We start from the raw sequence: 18,705 nt of genomic DNA, 5'->3' as shown, positions 1-18,705 counted from the left end.
CGAGCTCAGATCTCGGTTGGTTATCCTCTAATTATTACATTATATTAATAATTCATCTTAAGTGCATGTAATATTGCCAACATTTCCTTCTCATAAATAGCTTTGTGTAAATACTTTCCTTTGATTGGACAACTTTCGAAAGAAATGGGTCTTTCATCTTGTATTAAAATAGCACCAATTCCATTTCCTGAAGCATCACATTCCACAATAAAGGTTTTTGTGAAGTCCAACGTAGCTAAAAGTCGTGCTTGGCACATTGCCTCTTTAAGATGTTCGAAGGCCTTTGTTGATTCTGGAGTCCATGAAAATGCATCTTTCTTCAATAATGTTGTTATAGGTGCCTCTATTCTCCCATAATTCTTAACAAACTTGCGATAATATCCTATCAACCCGAGAAATCCTCGCAAATGATTTATGGATGTGGGAATTTTCCATTCCTTAATGGTTTTAATTTTGCTAGGGTCTACTTTAACACCTTCATGAGATACAATATGGCCTAGATATTCCACCTCTTGTACTCCAAAGAAACATTTGGAGCTTTTTGCGTATAATTGTTTCTCCTTCAATAGTTTGAGCATCCTGTCAACATGTTCAACATGATCCTTCCAAGACTTGTTGTAGATTAGTATATCATCAAAAAATAATAACACAAATTTTCTAAGGAAGGGTTGGAAAATGGAATTCATCAAACCTTGAAATGTAGAAGGTGCATTGGTAAGGCCAAAAGGCATGACCAAAAATTCATAATGACCCTCATGAATTCTAAATGTTGTTTTCGGAATGTCTTCAATCTTCATTCTGATTTGAGGATATCCTGAACGAAGATCCAATTTGGTGAAGTAAATTGATCCATGCAATTCATCCAATAATTCATCAATGTTAGGAATGGGAAATTTATCTTTAATAGTGAGCTTGTTGAGCTCCCTATAATCCGGACACATGTGCCATGATCCATCCTTCTTGTGCACTAATACTACTGGAGCAGAGAAAGAACTTTGGCTAGGTTGAATTATACCAGCCTCTAGTATTTCTGCAACCATACGTTCAATTTCACTCTTTTGGGCATAGGGATATCTGTACGGCCTGATGTTTGGAGGAACACTTCCTGGAATCAAATGAATAGCATGATAATGATCACAAATAGGTGGGATGCCTTTGGGAGTCTCAAATACCTTGGAATGATTATCCAAGACTTTTTGGAGATCTCGAGAAATGGATGATTTCGATGTGGGAACCTCTAGAGAACATAATTGTGCAATTACGCCTCGTTGTTCTTTCTTTAGAAGCTTTGTCATACCGTTAGAATTGATTATCTCTCCCAATTTCCCTGCAATACCCCTTAATTCAACTTCCTTTCCTTCCACACGAAATTTCATGAAAAATTCTTGAAAATTAAAAGCTATTGTACCCAAGGATCGTAGCCATTGGACTCCTAGTACATCAACACCACCCATTGGAATGGAAAGCATTTGGATATTCAATACATATTCTCCCATGGATAGCTTGATATTATGGCACTTTCCAGAGCAATTCATGGTTCCTCCACTTGCAACCATCACTTGACAGTCTGGTGCTGGATATAGGAATTAATTCAATTCCTTGGCTATCTTACAATGAATAAAATTATGGGTACTTCCCGAATCAATCAAAGCTATTACCTTTTTCTTCTTGATATGTTCTTCTATCTTGATAATTTGATGAGTGGTAATTCCAGCCAAGGCATTCCAAGATATGGTTGGATCCATTTCTTCTTTATCTAGGGTTTTTTCCTGGAGTATATCCTCTTCTTTTGACATTTCTTGTTCCTTTTCTTCCTCCTCTTCACAATCTATGTAGAATAATTTCTTCTCAACACACTTATGACCTTTAGTGTATTTTATAACACAACTCTAACAAAGCCCTTTTGCTCTTTTTTCTTCCAATTGTTGTGGTGTCAAACTTGTAGGTTGTGGAAGGCTAGGGCCAACAACACTTCCATATTTATAGTTGTGAGTGGGAGGCCTCCTAGTTGCCATAATTTTGCTTTCCATTTTTCTTGCTAACCTGAATGCCTTCTCTAATGAATCAGGTTCCCAAAGGCGAACCTCATGTTGGATATTATCCTTTAAAGTCCCTATGAACACATCAATCCTATGCTCCTCTGGAATATCTTTTACCCTTACCTTCAATTTTTGGAAGTCCTCAATGTACTCCATCATTGAACCCTTTTGTTTGAGATTTATCAATTGGCTAAAAGAGGTGTTGCTTTTTGTATCCTCATAATGTGCTATCATTTATTCCGTAAAAATTTCCCAAGTGACAATCTGTTTACGAGAGAAAAGCCATCAATACCATACAAACTGATTTGATTCTAAATATAAAGTTGCAATACGTACCTTTTGTGTGTTTTTCACATTATGGATATCGAAAACTTGCTCCATCTGTAGTATCCATGTTCCGGATCCTTGCCATCAAACTTCCTCATATCGATTTTTGGAACACAGTGGGTCTTCAATCCAACATTAGAGTCTATGAAATCATGATTAACATTTATTTTGTTCTCATCGTGAGTTTCCTTTACTACCCTTTCACCATTAGTACCATTTCTTGTAGAAACTTATTCAAATTTATCTTCAATTCTTCCATCTTTGCGTCCATGCCATTCATCTTAGTGTCCATGCCATCCATCTTAACTTGCATGCCATTCATATTAGCTTCCACACCATTCATCTTGGCTTCAGTTACCTTTTGTGAGAGTGAAATTTGTTGTACTTGGTCTTGTAATTTTGATATATCATGTTGCATTTATTCCTTTTCTTCACGAGTCATGCTAGAGCTTTCAGGTTTTTTACTAGGTGTTTCCATTTTCTTTCTTCAATGCATCAATTAATGCTAATAATTCTTCACTATTCCCTTTGAATTCCTTCAAACTAATTTTTCAAACCGATCTTATGCAAAAAAAAAAAAAAAACTACACACCTTTTTTTTTCACTTTGTAAGAGCTCGATATTGAATATTTTGTATCTCTATAACTGTGAATCTCGAATATCTGAAATCGCGTCCTACAGTAGCCCTTCTAACCCCACAAGTCTGATCAAGATTGGATTCTCCAAGGAAGAGTTATGCCAAATCTCCCACAGTGACCTGATTATAGACTAGTTCTGTAGAGTGAACTTGTACGAAGTGCCACGTGTCACTATTTCAACCTTAGTACCTGAAATTGATACACATAAAACTACAGGTCATCCTCTTTCTGAAACTTCTTACGAAATTTCAATCTAATGCTCAGAACAAAAGTTATGATAATTTTCCTGATGTCACTTGTTTGGAATGTAATCCGGGAGTCTGCAAAAACCCTAACTTCCTCAGATCATATCTCTGAAAATATAGAGAGACAAGCTTTGAAATTCGGACCCAAATTTCCAAACGATTTTGGCTCCAATGGGTTTTTTTTTTAGCTTCTGAAACGTCGCAGAAAAAGTTATAGCGAAAATTCCACGATGACTTGTTTGGAGTAGCAAAACCCTAGAATTCAAAGCTCTAATACCAAATGTTAGGTAACCAACTCACAAAAAGATAGAAAAGATAGATCAACGCCTTAAAATTCAGCCTCTTCGAGGGGGAAACCTCCTTTACATTACACAAATGAACAATTATTGGATGATACAAATGATTAAACCTCCCTTCTATATATAAGAGTCTAAGGGGTCACAATATAATCAAGCCGACCTAACAATAATAACATAAGGGCACAAAAATAACAATAGTGGGTTTATTTGGGGCACACTAATAACAATATGGGGACAATAGGGGCACAATAATAACAATAAGGTATAGAATGACAATAGTAATGGGGGAATCACTAGTATTATAGGGACCTAACAGTCCTCAATGTGCTCCGCCATTGAACTCTTTTGTTTGAGATTTATCAATTGGATAAAGTAGGTGTTTCTATTTTTACCTCATAATGTGTTATCATTTCCTCCATAAAAATTGACCAAGTGATAATTGGTTTATGAGAAAAAATCCATCGATACCATACAAATTTTTTGAGACAGGTTTTCGGTGATAATCACATCAAAATTCATTTTTCGACGCATTTCGAACAAACAAGTGTGGTTCATCGTTAGGACAAGAGATATAAGCAGATCCTGGAAACAAGTGTGGTTCATCGTTCATTGTCTTACTTCTACTTTTTTCTACTTTGAATGGGAATTCTAAGAGAAGACATGCGGGGTTGCCATGGGCTCATCCCTATCCCGGTTGTTGCTAATCTTTTCATGGAAGACTTTGAATCCAAGGCTTTGGCCTCATCATATCTCCTGACTAAGCTATGGAAAATATTTGTAGATGACACTTGTGTCATTTGGTCTCATGGCCAAGAAGAGTTAGATTAGTTCTTCCGACATCTCAACAATCAATCTTCCTCCATAAAGTTTACTATGGAGAAGGAAGTTAATGGGTGCCTGCCTTTCCTTGATGTTCTCATTTCGAAGAACGATGATGGTTCTTTCTCCCACCATGTGCTTCAAAAGAAAACTCATACTGAGCAGTATCTTCACGCCAACTCTCATCATTTCCCTGCACAAAAGTTGGGTGTTCTCAACACACTAGTTACTCGTGCACTTATAATCTCCTATGAAGAGAACCTTGATAAAGAGAAATCCCATATTCTTAATGTTTTTGTTAATAATGGATATAGTAGGAAGCAAGGTCTGAAAGCCTTCCTTAAAGCTAGTAGAGGTCACAAGGCTAAGAAAGACCTGAAATATCGAATCTCATGGGTGCATCTCCCTTTCATACAAGGAACCATTGACAAGGATGTGAAAATCCTTAGAAAACATAATGTTCCCTCAACCTTTAGACCCCTTAACACCATTCGTAGCTCCCTAAGATCTATGAAAGACTCCTTTGACCCCAAGGACATGAAAGGGGTTTATGTTATTCCGTGTTCTTGTGTGATCCCCTATATTGGTGAAACTGGGCACTTTATCAATCAGAGCATTCATGAGCACGCAACCGACATCAAGCATGGGAGGACACGGTCTTCATCCTTGGCAAAGCACACGAAAAAGACTAAGCATCATATATGTGTTGAGGAGGTCAAGGTTATTGCTAAGATTGCTCCTTTTCATCACTGTAAATTTAGGGAGGCCATAGAAATTGAAAGGAGGCCGAGAAATCTCAACAAGCATGAAGGTTGGAAGATTAGCAGTTGTTGGATCCCTGCCCTCTCCTCTTAGCCCCTCCCCCCCATCAACAATCAATCTTCCTCCATAAAGTTTACTATGGAGAAGGAAGTTAATGGGTGCCTGCCTTTCCTTGATGTTCTCATTTCGAAGAACGACGACGGTTCTTTCTCCCACCATGTGCTTCAAAAGAAAACTCATACTGAGCAGTATCTTCATGCCAACTCTCATCATTTCCCTACTCAAAAGTTGGGTGTTCTCAACACACTAGTTACTCATGCACTTAGAATCTCCTATGAAGAGAACCTTGATAAAGAGAAAGCCCATATTCTTAATGTTTTTGTTAATAATGGATATAATAGGAAGCAAGGTCTGAAAGCCTTCCTTAAAGCTAGCAGAGGTCCCAAGGTTAAGAAACACCCGAAATATCGAATCTCATGGGTGCATCTCCCTTTCATATAAGGAACCACTGACAAGATTGCGAAAATACTTAGAAAACATAATGTTCCCTCAACCTTTAGACCCCTTAACACCATTCGTAGCTCCCTAAGATCTGTGAAAGACTCTTTTGACCCCAAGGACATGAAAGGGGTTTATGTTATTCCTTGTTCTTGTGTGACCCCCTATATTGGTGAAACTGGGCGCTTTATCAATCAGAGGATTCATGAGCACGCAACCGACATCAAGCATGGGAGGACACGGTCTTCATCCTTGGCAAAGCACGTGGAAAAGACTAAGAATCATATATGTGTTGAGGAGGCCAAGGTTATTGCTAATATTGCTCCTTTTCATCACTGTAAATTTAGGGAGGCCATAGAAATTGAAAGGAGGCTGAGCAATCTCAACAGGGATGATGGTTGGAAGATTAGCAGTTGTTGGATCCCTGCCCTCTCCTCTTAGCCCCCCTGCCCCCCTCCTCCCACCCCGCTTTTTTTTTTGTTCTGACTTCTAGTTGGTTGGAATTCCCCTTTGTTCCCTTCTCTTTTGATTTGTTGTTTTTCCCTTTTGGCTTGGTTCTCATTACCTTTACTTATTCATTTTTATTAGTATATTTTCCTTCATAAAAAAAATTAAATTAAGAAGATAACAAAACTTCCCCTAATATTTATCTATTAGGTTTAATTTCTTAGTTTAGGTTCTTAATATTCTTACTTTTAATTATAGGTTTTTTTTAATGATATATAAATTAATAAGTTCATTTATAAACTTAATGAATTATAAGCATATATATTTAAATATATAATCTTAATAAACATATTAATTAATTGATTATTTGATACATATTTATGTTTAATCCTTAATAGATTGATTAACTTATGCATTTACATGAAAACAAATTAATTATTTAATAAACATCTATATATTTTTTTTATCCGTACTTATTTCATAATCCTTCGTATATGAGTATTTATATAGAATTATTAAGAGAGGATAATGCATATTTAGTTACAAATATATTTAAGTAAATAAATATGGTAAACAAGTTAACTAATTTAATTTAACTAATTAATTAGGTAATTAATAAACATTTAATCTTACCTTAATTTATCCCATAATATTTTAGTTGTAAATTGAAAAGAGGATTAAGTTTAAAGTTCTTAATTTATGTTCATGGAAAATTTTAGTCAATTATTAGCGGAGTTAGTTAATTACATATAGATTTAAATATAAATAATTAAATCTAGCAAATTAATTAATTAATTAATTAACTAATTTCCCCTAACTCTTGGTCTAGTCAAATTTAGTTGTAGTCCAGTCAATTATAGTTGTTTCCCTCAGTAAAAAGTAACATTTTCTTTCTAGTTGTTTGATTGATCATTCTCTCTATTTAATTTGTTTCCAGGATCTGCTTCTTCATCTTCTCCTGACGATGAACCACACTTGTTGGTTCAAAACTGTTAGGTCCCTATAATACTAGTGATTCCCCCATTACTATTGTCATTGTGGCCATTATTGTTATTGTTGTGCCCCTATTGTCCCCATATTGTTATTATTGTGACCCATAGAAGCCCACTATTGTTATTGTTGTGCCCTTATATTATTATTGTTATGTTGGCTTTGATTATATTGTGACCCCTTAGACTCCTATATATAGAAAGGAGGTTTTTTCAGTTGTATCATCCAAGAATTTTTCATTTGTGTAATGTAAAGGAGATTTCCCTCTCGAAGAAGCTGATTTTGAAGTCATTGATCTATCTTTTTTCTATTTTGTGAGCTGGTTGCATAACATTTGGTATTAGAGCTTTGGATTCTAGGGTTTCGCTGCTCCAAACATGTCATCGTGGAATTTTCGCTATAACAGTTTTTGTATGACGTTTCAGAAGCTGAAATTAAAACCCATTTGAGCCGAAATATAGATGAACCTTGGGTCCAAATTTCATATATTTTCTCGCTATATTTTTGGACATATGATCCAAGGAAGTTATGGTTTTTGCAGGCTCCCGAAATACATCCCAAACAGGTGACCTTGTGAAAATCGTCATAACTTTCTCTATGAGGATCAGATTGGAATTTCGTAAGAATTTATAGAAAGAGGATGGGCTGTAGTTTTCTGTGTATCATTTTCTGATCCGAAGGTCGAAATAGTAACACGTGGAAGGTCGTACAAGTTCTCTCTATTGAACCAGTCTATAATCAGTTCATTGTAGGATATTTGGCATAATTCTTTCTTGAAGAATCCAATATTGATCAGACTGGTGGGGTTAGAAAGAGGAATCAGAGGGATACCATAGGACACAATTTCCAACCTTGGATATCTTAAATTACAAAGATACAGTAGATTCAATATCGAGCTCCTACAAAGCGAAAAAAGGTGTGTAGTTTTTTGTTTTTTGTTTTTTTTTTAATTTGCATAAGTTTTGTTTGAAAAATTAGTTTGAAGTGATTCAAAGGGAATAGTGAGGCATAATTATAATTAATTGATGCACTGAAGAAAGAAAATGGAAACACCTAGTAAGCAACCAGAAATCTCTACCATGGCTCATGAAAAAGAGGAAGAAATGCAACATGATATATCAAAATTACGAGATCAATTGCAACAATTTTCACTTTCACAAAAAGTAAGAGAAGCTCAGATGGATGGTTTAAACAAAGGCGTGGAAGCTAATATGAATGGTTCAAAAGCTAATTTGGATGGCATGGAAGCTAAAATTAATAGCGTGGAAGCTAAGATGGATGGTATAGAAGAAAAACTTAAAGGAAACATGGAAGATTCGAAGATATATTTGACAAAGTTGCTACAAGAAATGCTTACTAATGGTGAAAGGGTAGTAAGGGAAACTCATGATGAGAAAAAAAGAAATGTTAGTCATGATTTCACAGACTCTAATGTTAGATTGAAGACCCACCATGTTCCAAAGATCGATACGAGGAAGTTTGATGGCAAGGATCCCGTAACATGGATACTATAGATGGAGCAATATTTCGATCTCCATAATGTGCAAAACACACAAAAGGCATGCATTTCAACTTTATATTTGGAACCAAATCAATTTATATGGTATCGATGGCTTTGCTCTCGTAAATAAATTGTCACTTGGGCAATTTTTACAGAAGAAATGATAGCACATTATGAGGATACAAAAAGCAACACCTTTTTTAGCCAATTGATAAATCTCAAACAAAAGGGTTCAATGATGAAGCACATTGAGGAATTCCAAAAATTGAATATAAGGGTAAAATATATTCCAGAGGAGCATATGATTGATGTATTCATAGGGACTTTAAAGGATAGCATCCAACATGAGGTTCACCTTTGGGAACTTGATTCATTGGAGAAGGCATTCAGGTTGGCAAGAAAAATGGAAAGAAAAATTATGGAAACAAGGAAGCCTACCACTCACAACTATAAAGATGGAAGTGTTGTTTCCCCTAGCCTTCCACAACCTACAAGGTTGACACCACAACAATTGGAAGAAAAAAAAGAAAAAGACTTTGTTACAGTTGTGATAGCAAATACACTAAAGGTCATAAGTGTGATGAGAATAAATTATTTTACATAGATTTTGAAGAGGAGGAAGAAAAGGAAAAAGAAATGTCAAAAGAAGAGGATATACACCAGGGAAAACCCCAGCGAAAGAAGAAATGAATCCGACCATATCTTGTAATACATTGGCCGGAATTACCACTCCTCAAGCTATCAAGATAGAAGGACATATCAAAAAGAAAAAGGTAATAGTGTTGATTGATTCGGGAAGTTCCCATAATTTTATTCATTGTAAGATAGCCAAGGAATTGAATTGCTTCCTATATCCAACACAAGAGTGTCAAGTGATGGTTGCAAGTGGAGGAACCATAAATTGCTCTGGAAAGTGCCATAATATCAAGCTATCCATGGGAGAATATGTAATGAATAGCCCAATGCTTTCCATTCCAATGGGTGGTGCTGATGTTGTACTAGGAGTCTAATGGCTACAATCTTTGGGTACGATAGATTTTAATTTTCAATATATATATATATATATATATATATATATATATATATATAAGGAAAGGAAGTTGAATTAAAGGATATTACAGGAAGTTGAATTAAGGGGTATCACAGGATAGATTTTAATTTTCAAGAACTCTTTTTGTTTTTGTTTTTGTTTTTTTTTTTTTCGTTTTTGTTTTTGTTTGTTTGTTTGTTTTTGTTTTTGTTTTTTTGTTTTGTTTTGTTTTGTTTTGTTTTTCAAGAACTTTTTTGTTTGTTTGTTTTTGTTTTGTTTTTTTCTTCTAGAAGTAAAGGAAGTTGAATTAAGGGGTATCACAGGGAAACCAGGAAAGATAATAAGCTCTAACGCAATGAAAAATCTTCTAAAGAAAGAACAATGAGGCATAATTTCACAATTATGTTCGCTAGAGTTTCCCACGTCGAAATCATCTATTTCTCCAGATATCCAAAAAGTCTTAGACAATCATTCCAATGTATTTGAGACTACCAAAGGCCTCCCACCTATTCGTGATCATGATCATTCTATTCATTTGATTCTACGAAGTGTTCCTCCAAACATCAGGCCTTACAGATATCCCTATGCCCAAAAGAGTGAAATTGAACATATGGTTGCAGAAATGCTAGAGGCTAGTATAATTCAACCTAGTCAAAGTTCTTTCAAGCTTTGGGTACGATAGATTTTAATTTTCAAGCATATATATATATATATATATATCTATTATTTTATTTTTATTTATATATATATATATATATATATTTTTATTTATTTTTTATTTTATTTTATTTTTTTCAGAAGGAAAGGAAGTTGAATTAAGGGGTATTACAGGGAAACCAGGAAAGATAATTAGCTCTAACGCAATGAAAAAGCTTCTAAAGAAAGAACAACGAGGTGTAATTTCACAATTATGTTTGCTAGAGTTTCCCACGTCGAAATCGTCTATTTCTCCATATATCCGAAAAGTCTTAGACAATCATTCCAACGTATTTGAGATTACCAAAGGCCTCCCACCTATTTGTGATCATGATCATGCTATTCATTTGATTCTAGGAAGTGTTCTTCCAAACATCAGGCCTTACAGATATCCCTATGCCCAAAAGAGTGAAATTGAACGTATGGTTGCATAAATGCTAGAGACCAGAATAATTCAACCTAGTCAAGGTTCTTTCTCTACTCCAGTGGTAATGGTGCACAAGAAGGATAGATCATGGCGCATGTGTTTGGATTATAGGGAGCTCAACAAGCTCACTATTAAAGATAAATTTCCCATTCCTGTCATTGATGAATTATTGGATGAATTGCATGGATCAATTTACTTCACCAACTTGGATCTTCATTCAGGATATCATCAAATCATAATGAACACTGAAGGCGTTTCGAAAACAGCATTTAGAACTCATGAGGGTCATTTTCAATTTTTGGTCATGCCTTTTTGCCTTACCAATGCACCTTCTACATTTCAAGGTTTGATGAATTCCATTTTCAAACCCTTCCTTAGAAAATTTGTGTTAGTATTTTTTTTTATGATATACTAATCGACAACAAGTCTTGGAAGGATCATGTTCAACATGTTGACAGGGTGCTCAAACTATTGGAGGAGAAACAATTATATGCAAAAAGCTCCAAATGTTTCTTTGGAGTACAAGACGTGGAATATTTGGGTCATATTGTATCTCATGAAGGTGTTAAGGTAGACCCTAGCAAAATTAAATCCATTAAGAAATGGAAAATCCCCACACCCATAAATCATCTACGAGGATTTCTCGGGTTGACAGGGTATTATCTCAAGTTTGTTAAGAATTATGGGAGAATAGCAGCACCTCTAACAACATTATTGAAGAAATATGCATTTTCATGGACTCCAGAAGCAACGAAGGACTTTGAACATCTTAAAGAGGCAATGTGCCAAGCACCGGTCTTAGCTACATCGGACTTCACAAAAACCTTTATTGTGGAATGTGATGCCTCATGAAATGGAATTGATGTTGTTTTAATGCAACAAGAAAGACCCATTGCTTTCTAAAGTCATCCAATCAAAGGAAAGTATTTACACAAAGCTATTTATGAGAAGGAAATGTTGGAAATACTACACACACTTAAGAAATGGCGACCCTGCCTAATGGGAAGACACTTCAAGGTAAATACAGATCATGATAGTCTTAAATACTTTTTAGAACAAATATTATCTTCAGAAGAGAAACAAAAATGGGTCACAAAGATGTTGGGTTATGACTTTGAAATCATCTACAAAAAAGGGAAGCAAAATGTTGTGACAGATGCACTCTCAAGAAAGAATGAGGATGTGGAAGCATTGCTTTGCGCCATTTCTATTATACAACCAGATTGGATAAACGAAGCAAGGGATGAAAGGAAGAATGACAAAGAAGTGTGGGCACTCATTCAAAAGATATAACAAGATCCCAGTACATCTTACATTTAGATGGAAAAATGGTTCGTTATGGTACAAAGATCGCTTATACCTATGTAAGAATTCCCAACTCAAACAAAAGATTCTTATGGAATTTCACACCTCTCCCTTAGGAGGACACTCAAGATTTTTAAAAACTTACCATGGGGTTAAGAAGGATTTTTTTTGGGATGGCCTTAAATTTGATATTCAAAATTTTGTGGCGGAACGTTTGGTTTTCCAACAAAATAAAGTTGAACAATTAAGACCCCATGTCTATTACAACCTTTATCCATTCCAAGTCAATGTTGGGAGGAGGTTTCAATGGATTTTATCATAGGTTTACCCAAGTCCGAAGGAAAGAGTGTCATCATGGTGGTAATTGACAAACTTACCAAGTATGCACACTTTTGTGCATTATCTCATCGATTCAAAGCCAGTACAGTTTCTACTGCATTTATGGAAACAGTTAAAAAACTACATGGAAACCTAAAGATTATTGTAAGCGACAAAGATCCCATTTTCATTGGAATTTTTTGGACAGAATTATTTTCTTGTCTTGGTACTCAATTAGCTCATAGCTCATCTTATCATCCTCAATCTGATGGGCAAAGTGAGATAGTAAACAAATTTTTGGAACGATATCTTCGTTTCTTTGTATATGATAAACATACACAATGGGTCAAATGGTTGCCTTTGGCTGAATGATGGTTTAACTCTTCCTTCCATACTACAACAAAAACGACCCCATTTATGGCACTTTATGGATATCATCCACCATCCATCACATCATATTTAAGAGAAAATTCTAAGGTTCAAGCAGTGGAAGATCACATCAAGTATCAACAACAAGTTCTCCAACACTTAAAGGATAACCTCACTTTGGCACAAAATAGAATGAAACAACAGGCAGATCAACATCGCAATGAAAGAAGTTTTGATGTAGGTGACAGGGTATTTCTACGGTTACAACCATATAAACAAATGTCCCTCAAGCAAGCTAAGAAGGATAGTAAATTATCACCAAATTATTATGGTCTGTACAAGGTGTTGCAAAAGATTAGTACTATGGCATACAAATTGGAGCTTCCTACAGCTTCTCAAGTGCACCCAGTTTTCCATGTTTCATGCTTAAATAAGGTTATAGGTGATAAGCTTCCAGTTCAAGCAATATTGCCAGAACTTGACGAGGAAGGAAAAATAATATTGGAACTTGAAGCAGTCACAGAACCAAGAACTTGACATATAGGAAATCGATCAATTTCGGAGTATCTCATCAAGTGGAAGAACTTACCCGCTGAAGATTCCACATGGGAGGATGATAATTTTATACAGAAGCATCCATAACTACTCAAGCGTTGAGGAAAACAGTTTTTTGAAGGAGGGGCATGTTAGGTCCCTATAATACTAGTGATTCCCCCATTACTATTTTCATTGTGGCCCTTATTGTTATTGTTGTGCCCCTATTGTCCCCATATTTTTATTATTGTGACCCATAGAAGCCCACTATTGTTATTGTTGTGCTCTTATATTATTATTGTTATGTCAGCTTTGATTATATTGTGACCCCTTAGACTCCTATATATATAAAGGAGGTTTTTTTCATTTGTATCATCCTAGAATTATTCATTTGTGTAATGTAAAGGAGGTTGCCCCCTCGAATACGCTGATTTTGAAGTCGTTGATCTATCTTTTCTTCTATTTTGTGAGCTAGTTGCATAACATGAACGCGTCAACAAATGAATTTTGATGTGATTATCATCGAAATCCTATCTCAAAAAACTTGATATGGATCACAAAACTCTCAATTCAGTAACCATACAAATTGATTGAGTTATAAATAAAAAGTTGCAATGCATACCTTTTGTGTGTGTTGCACATTGTGGAGATCGAAATATTGCTCCATTTGTAGTACCCATGTTACCGGATCCTTGCCATCAAACTTCCTCATATCGATCTTTGAAATGTGGTGGGTCTTAAATCCAAAGTTAGATTCTATGGAATCATGATTAACATTCATTTTGTTCTCATCATGAGTTTCATCTAATACCTTTTCGCCATTAGGAAGCATTTCTTGTAGCAACTTTGTCAAACCTTCCTTAACACCTTCCATGTATGCTTTTAAACCATTATTCAAATCTTCCATGTTGCCTTTCATTTTCTGCTTCTATACCATCCATCTTAGCTCACATATCATTCTTCAAACCATCTATCTTAGCTTCCATTTCATTTTTGGTTATTTTTTGCGAGAGCAAAATTTGTTGCACTTGGTCTCGTAATTTTGATATATCACGTTGCATTTCTTCCTTTTCTTCATGCGTCATCGTAGAGATTTTTAGTTAAATACTAGGTGTTTTCATTTTCTTGCTTCGAGTCATTTTGGAATAAAACAATTAAATTTATGCTTTATTATGCCCCTTGAATCACTTCAATCTATTTTTTCAAACAAAATTTATGCCAATTTTAAAAAACAAATACACCCTTTTTTCTCGCTTTGTAGGAGCTCGATATTGAATTTGTTGTCTCTGTAAATTCAGATCTTCAAGGTTTGAAATTCAGTCTTGTGGTATCCCTATGAGTCTTCTTTCCAATGCCACAAGTCATAACAAATTTGGATTCTTACCAATCTCCCACGATGACCTGATTATGGTTTGGTTTAGTAGAGCGAACATGTTCGAAGTGCCACGTGCGACTGTTTCAACCTTTGGCTGTAAAAACGATATACAAAATATTACCATCTATGCACTTTTTGCACACTTTTTACAAAATTCAAATCTGATGCTCATATAGGAATATATGACTATTTTCACAAGGTCACTAATTTGAGACGAAATTCTAGAGCATGCAAAAACCCTAATGTCTTTGGACCATATCTCCGAAAATATAGTGAACCAAGATCTGAAATTTTTACATGAATTTCAACACGATTTTGGCTCCGAATGGTAAAAAATTCAACCTCTAAACCTTCATAGAAATTTTTTTATAGCAAACATTCCACAATGACCTGTTTGTAGTAGTGAAATAGAATCTAGAGCTTTGATACCAAAATGTTATGCAACTAACTCATAAAATAGAAGAAAAGATAGATCAACGACTTAAAAAATATCCTCTTCAAGGGGGAAACCTCCTTTACATTGCATAAATGAACAATCATTAGATGATAAAAATGACAATACCTCCTTTGTATATATAGGTGTCTAAGGGGTCACAATATAATCAGAGCCTACATAACACTAATAATGTAAGGGAACAACAATAAAAATATGGGGTGTACATGGGCACAACAATAACAATAAGAGGGATTCATTAACAATAACAATAAGGGGGATACACTTGTATTATAGGGACCTAACATGTAATAATATCCATATATACACAAAACTGCCATATGTCCATATAAATCAATCCAAGTAAATAAAATAGTAGAAGAATACAAATAGAATCAACTTGTGCATCAAAATTATATTAAAAATATCCATGAGTTGTCATTTCAACTTGTGGGAAGGAGCCCTTTCGACATGTTTCTCTTCCTGGCGAAGATGGGAGATGATTTAGATAAGGTAACACAGGTCTTTTGTCATTTATTGCTTGCAGCAGGTTGATGGGTGGTTGCACATTTGGAGGATTGAGAAACTATATTATTAAGTACATTAGGTTGCTTATAAACTTGGAAAATAGATGGGGAAGGTTGATCATTCGGTGCAAAAGGCTGAGGTGTTGCTTGTGGGGAATGTACAATGCGTGAACTGGTTGATTGTAGATGGTGAGATACATTTGGTTCATGATGAGGAGGTAATGAAACAATAGGACAAACTTAGACTGAATGCAAAGGTTGCGTTGGAATCACATTTTTCTTACCATCATTATTAGTGACAGCAAGAGGGGCAGACATATGAAATGGAATAGGGGTGTCAATGCTTGGTCTATGATGAATAGGAGGTTGTTGAGGTTGAGTGATGGGTTGAGCAATAGGTTTGCATGTAAGGTTCACTATGCTAGTTTGGAGAAGTTTCCTAAGTTCCTATGAATCCCCATCAAAGTGAACTGACACCTTGGGTATCCTTTCTCTTCTTATCCTAAAATTCCTATCTAATCTATTTCCTCTTCCACTACCCCATTTTTTGTTAAAGAAACTCATACTGTAACATCAACATCAATTTTTTTTCATATCACAACAAAATAGGACATTCCAATATCAATAAATTAAAAATTACATGAGTCTTTGAAATAAAAAACAACTAGGAAAAACTATTACAAGGAAAGGGATAGTTTCCTAATATATAAAAAAAAACTCATCTATAACCATAGGTTTGTATAACCTTGTAAAGACAAGAAAGAGTAATTTAGGATCTCTATTTAACATTTTCCAAGATATAAATCAGTATAGAGTTCGGACTATGTAGTATATGACATCAAAGAAGAAAAACCTTTTGTCATAAGCATGAAGGTGCTAATAAGCAGACCCGGAGGTTGCGCATATGTTTGAATAGAGAATAACATATGATATCCGAGTGTTGAGTGGTTACAAAGAGATTGAACCCCTAGTTTGTAATATGAAACCCATGAATTGATATATATACCAACATGAATGTGTATGTCAACCAACTGGTTCTTGCCATAAGTGAGAGAAATATTTAGGATAAATATGAAGTGAAAGAATTGTTTCATTGACAAGGTTGGCAGTTTGTTGGAATTATAAAATGAATGGGATGATTACGCTGAAACATCCCTTCCTCCTTTTTATTGATAGACATAAGTGTAAAGCACAATAAAGTTTGTCACAAAATCGACATGTTTGAATACATTTGAACAAAAAGTATTATGAAAACAAGTTTTGCCCATGGCTACATAAAAGGGATTAAATTCTTGTGTATTGTTGATGTCAATGGTTATGTGCCTGAGACTTAGGGTTTCAAGGGTTCCCATTGAAAAATGTGATATATATAAAAATAATCAAGTATTCACAATGTTCATATCATGGTTTAACAAATATGCAATCAGCATAATTAGTATTTAATTAATAGTTAAAGTAACGATCATGATTTTATACTAAAAATATTTCTAATGGTTTTAACAAGAAAATCCATAATTGTGTTTTGTACATACTTGGGTGTTATTTAAAAAGTGTTTGAAAAGTAAATGAGAGCATATCACAAAACTTATGTGAAAAAGAAGGAAGGTGTTATCACTTAGGTTGTTCCCAAAAGTTGTAAGAAAGGGAATACAGCCGAGGTAACCACAAACCAATCTTTTAGATACAGATTCTAGCCAATATGCATCCAGAGAGGGCTCTCTCTTTATGATTTAGCTTTTTTTTTAAGGTATTAGGCTAGTTATGAAGTACAAGGGTTTTGTTTTGAGTTTGGGTGGTGAGATTCAATAGAAAAGTGAGGTAAAACAGAACAGTTCAGTCAATTGGGCATGATGGAGTCAAAAGAAACAAGCTTCCTGGATTCGGTTTCTAACAGAGGATGGCATCACAGAGCAAGGTAGTCAAACATAGAACAATTTAAAGGCTAGAATCAGATGGAATGTACTCAAATGGATGAAGGGCAGTTAAGAATCCTTCAACATATTGACAGAGGGAAAGTGAATGCTTACTGTTAAGGAGCAGTTAAGGATTCCTTAGCAAATAATCAAGATGAGAGAATCAGGAAACAAGAGCAATTAAGAATTCACTATTTATGCTAATTCTGAAGAAAAACACAGAGAATAATAAAGACTGAAAATAGAGTGCAGTCAAGCAAATTCTGAATTAATCTTTTGCTTTATCATTCAGATTTATGAAACACAGATGATATAACAGACAAGAAACTGTAAAACACAAGGTAGAAAGTACTCATTGATCCATGGGTTGATTCAAGAATTCTGTGACAAGTCCTCTGCATCAATTCCTCTTCCAGTAAACTAGACAACAGTTTGATCCCAATAGCTTTTTATTTATTCCCAAAGTTCAGTATTACAACAAAGTCTAAGAAATATACATAGACCCAACCTCTTCAAAACTCTAATGAAGGGGGTATTTATACAACAAAAATATGTACAACAGAATATCTCATCAAAGCTATGAGATAATATCTAAGTTTAACCTAAAATACTTTACAAGAGAAGATAGAAACGACTCGGAAAAGATATCTGATGTTGTGCTGGAGGCTGGCTCTTTAGGGTTCGGCTTGCAGGTGTCCTTTGTAGCTCTGTGCCGACTATTTGTATTAACTGTTCTTTAACTTCTGATCTGCTTCGCTTAGTCGGCTCCTGATACTCTTTAATTCTGATTTGACTTGCCTTTAATTCTGCACTGATACTCTTTATGGCTCCTCTGATACTCTTTGACTTTAATCATCTTCTTTAATGCTGAACCGACCCTGCTCACCACTGTCTAGCAAAAATAAAACTGCAACGTGTCTTCACACCACCTTTCTCTGCAATTCATGTCTCGGAAAGTTCATACTGGCTGCAACAAGTATCCCTGCAAATCTCTATTTTTTTCTCTTCTGCGAGCTTCGGAAATCCCTTGGTTTGCTTTAAACTGTATTAAAAGAGGAAGAAAAACTGTACTGGGTAGGTTTGTTGAGGCCGAGCTCGTCAATGGAGCTTTTCTGATCGGAGGTGGTTAGAAAACTGTGAATGCGACCTCGGTCGCTTGTTGTGCCCAGAACACATTTTTGCAGCGAAAACATCAAAAAATGACCGTTTTACC

Source organism: Pinus tabuliformis, chromosome 7 (genome assembly GCF_031772625.1).
Source record: "Pinus tabuliformis cultivar Carrire ecotype Pingquan chromosome 7, CPIR1, whole genome shotgun sequence".
In the NCBI taxonomy this organism is placed as follows: Eukaryota; Viridiplantae; Streptophyta; class Pinopsida; order Pinales; family Pinaceae; genus Pinus; species Pinus tabuliformis.
Note: the sequence above shows the minus strand (reverse complement) of the source record.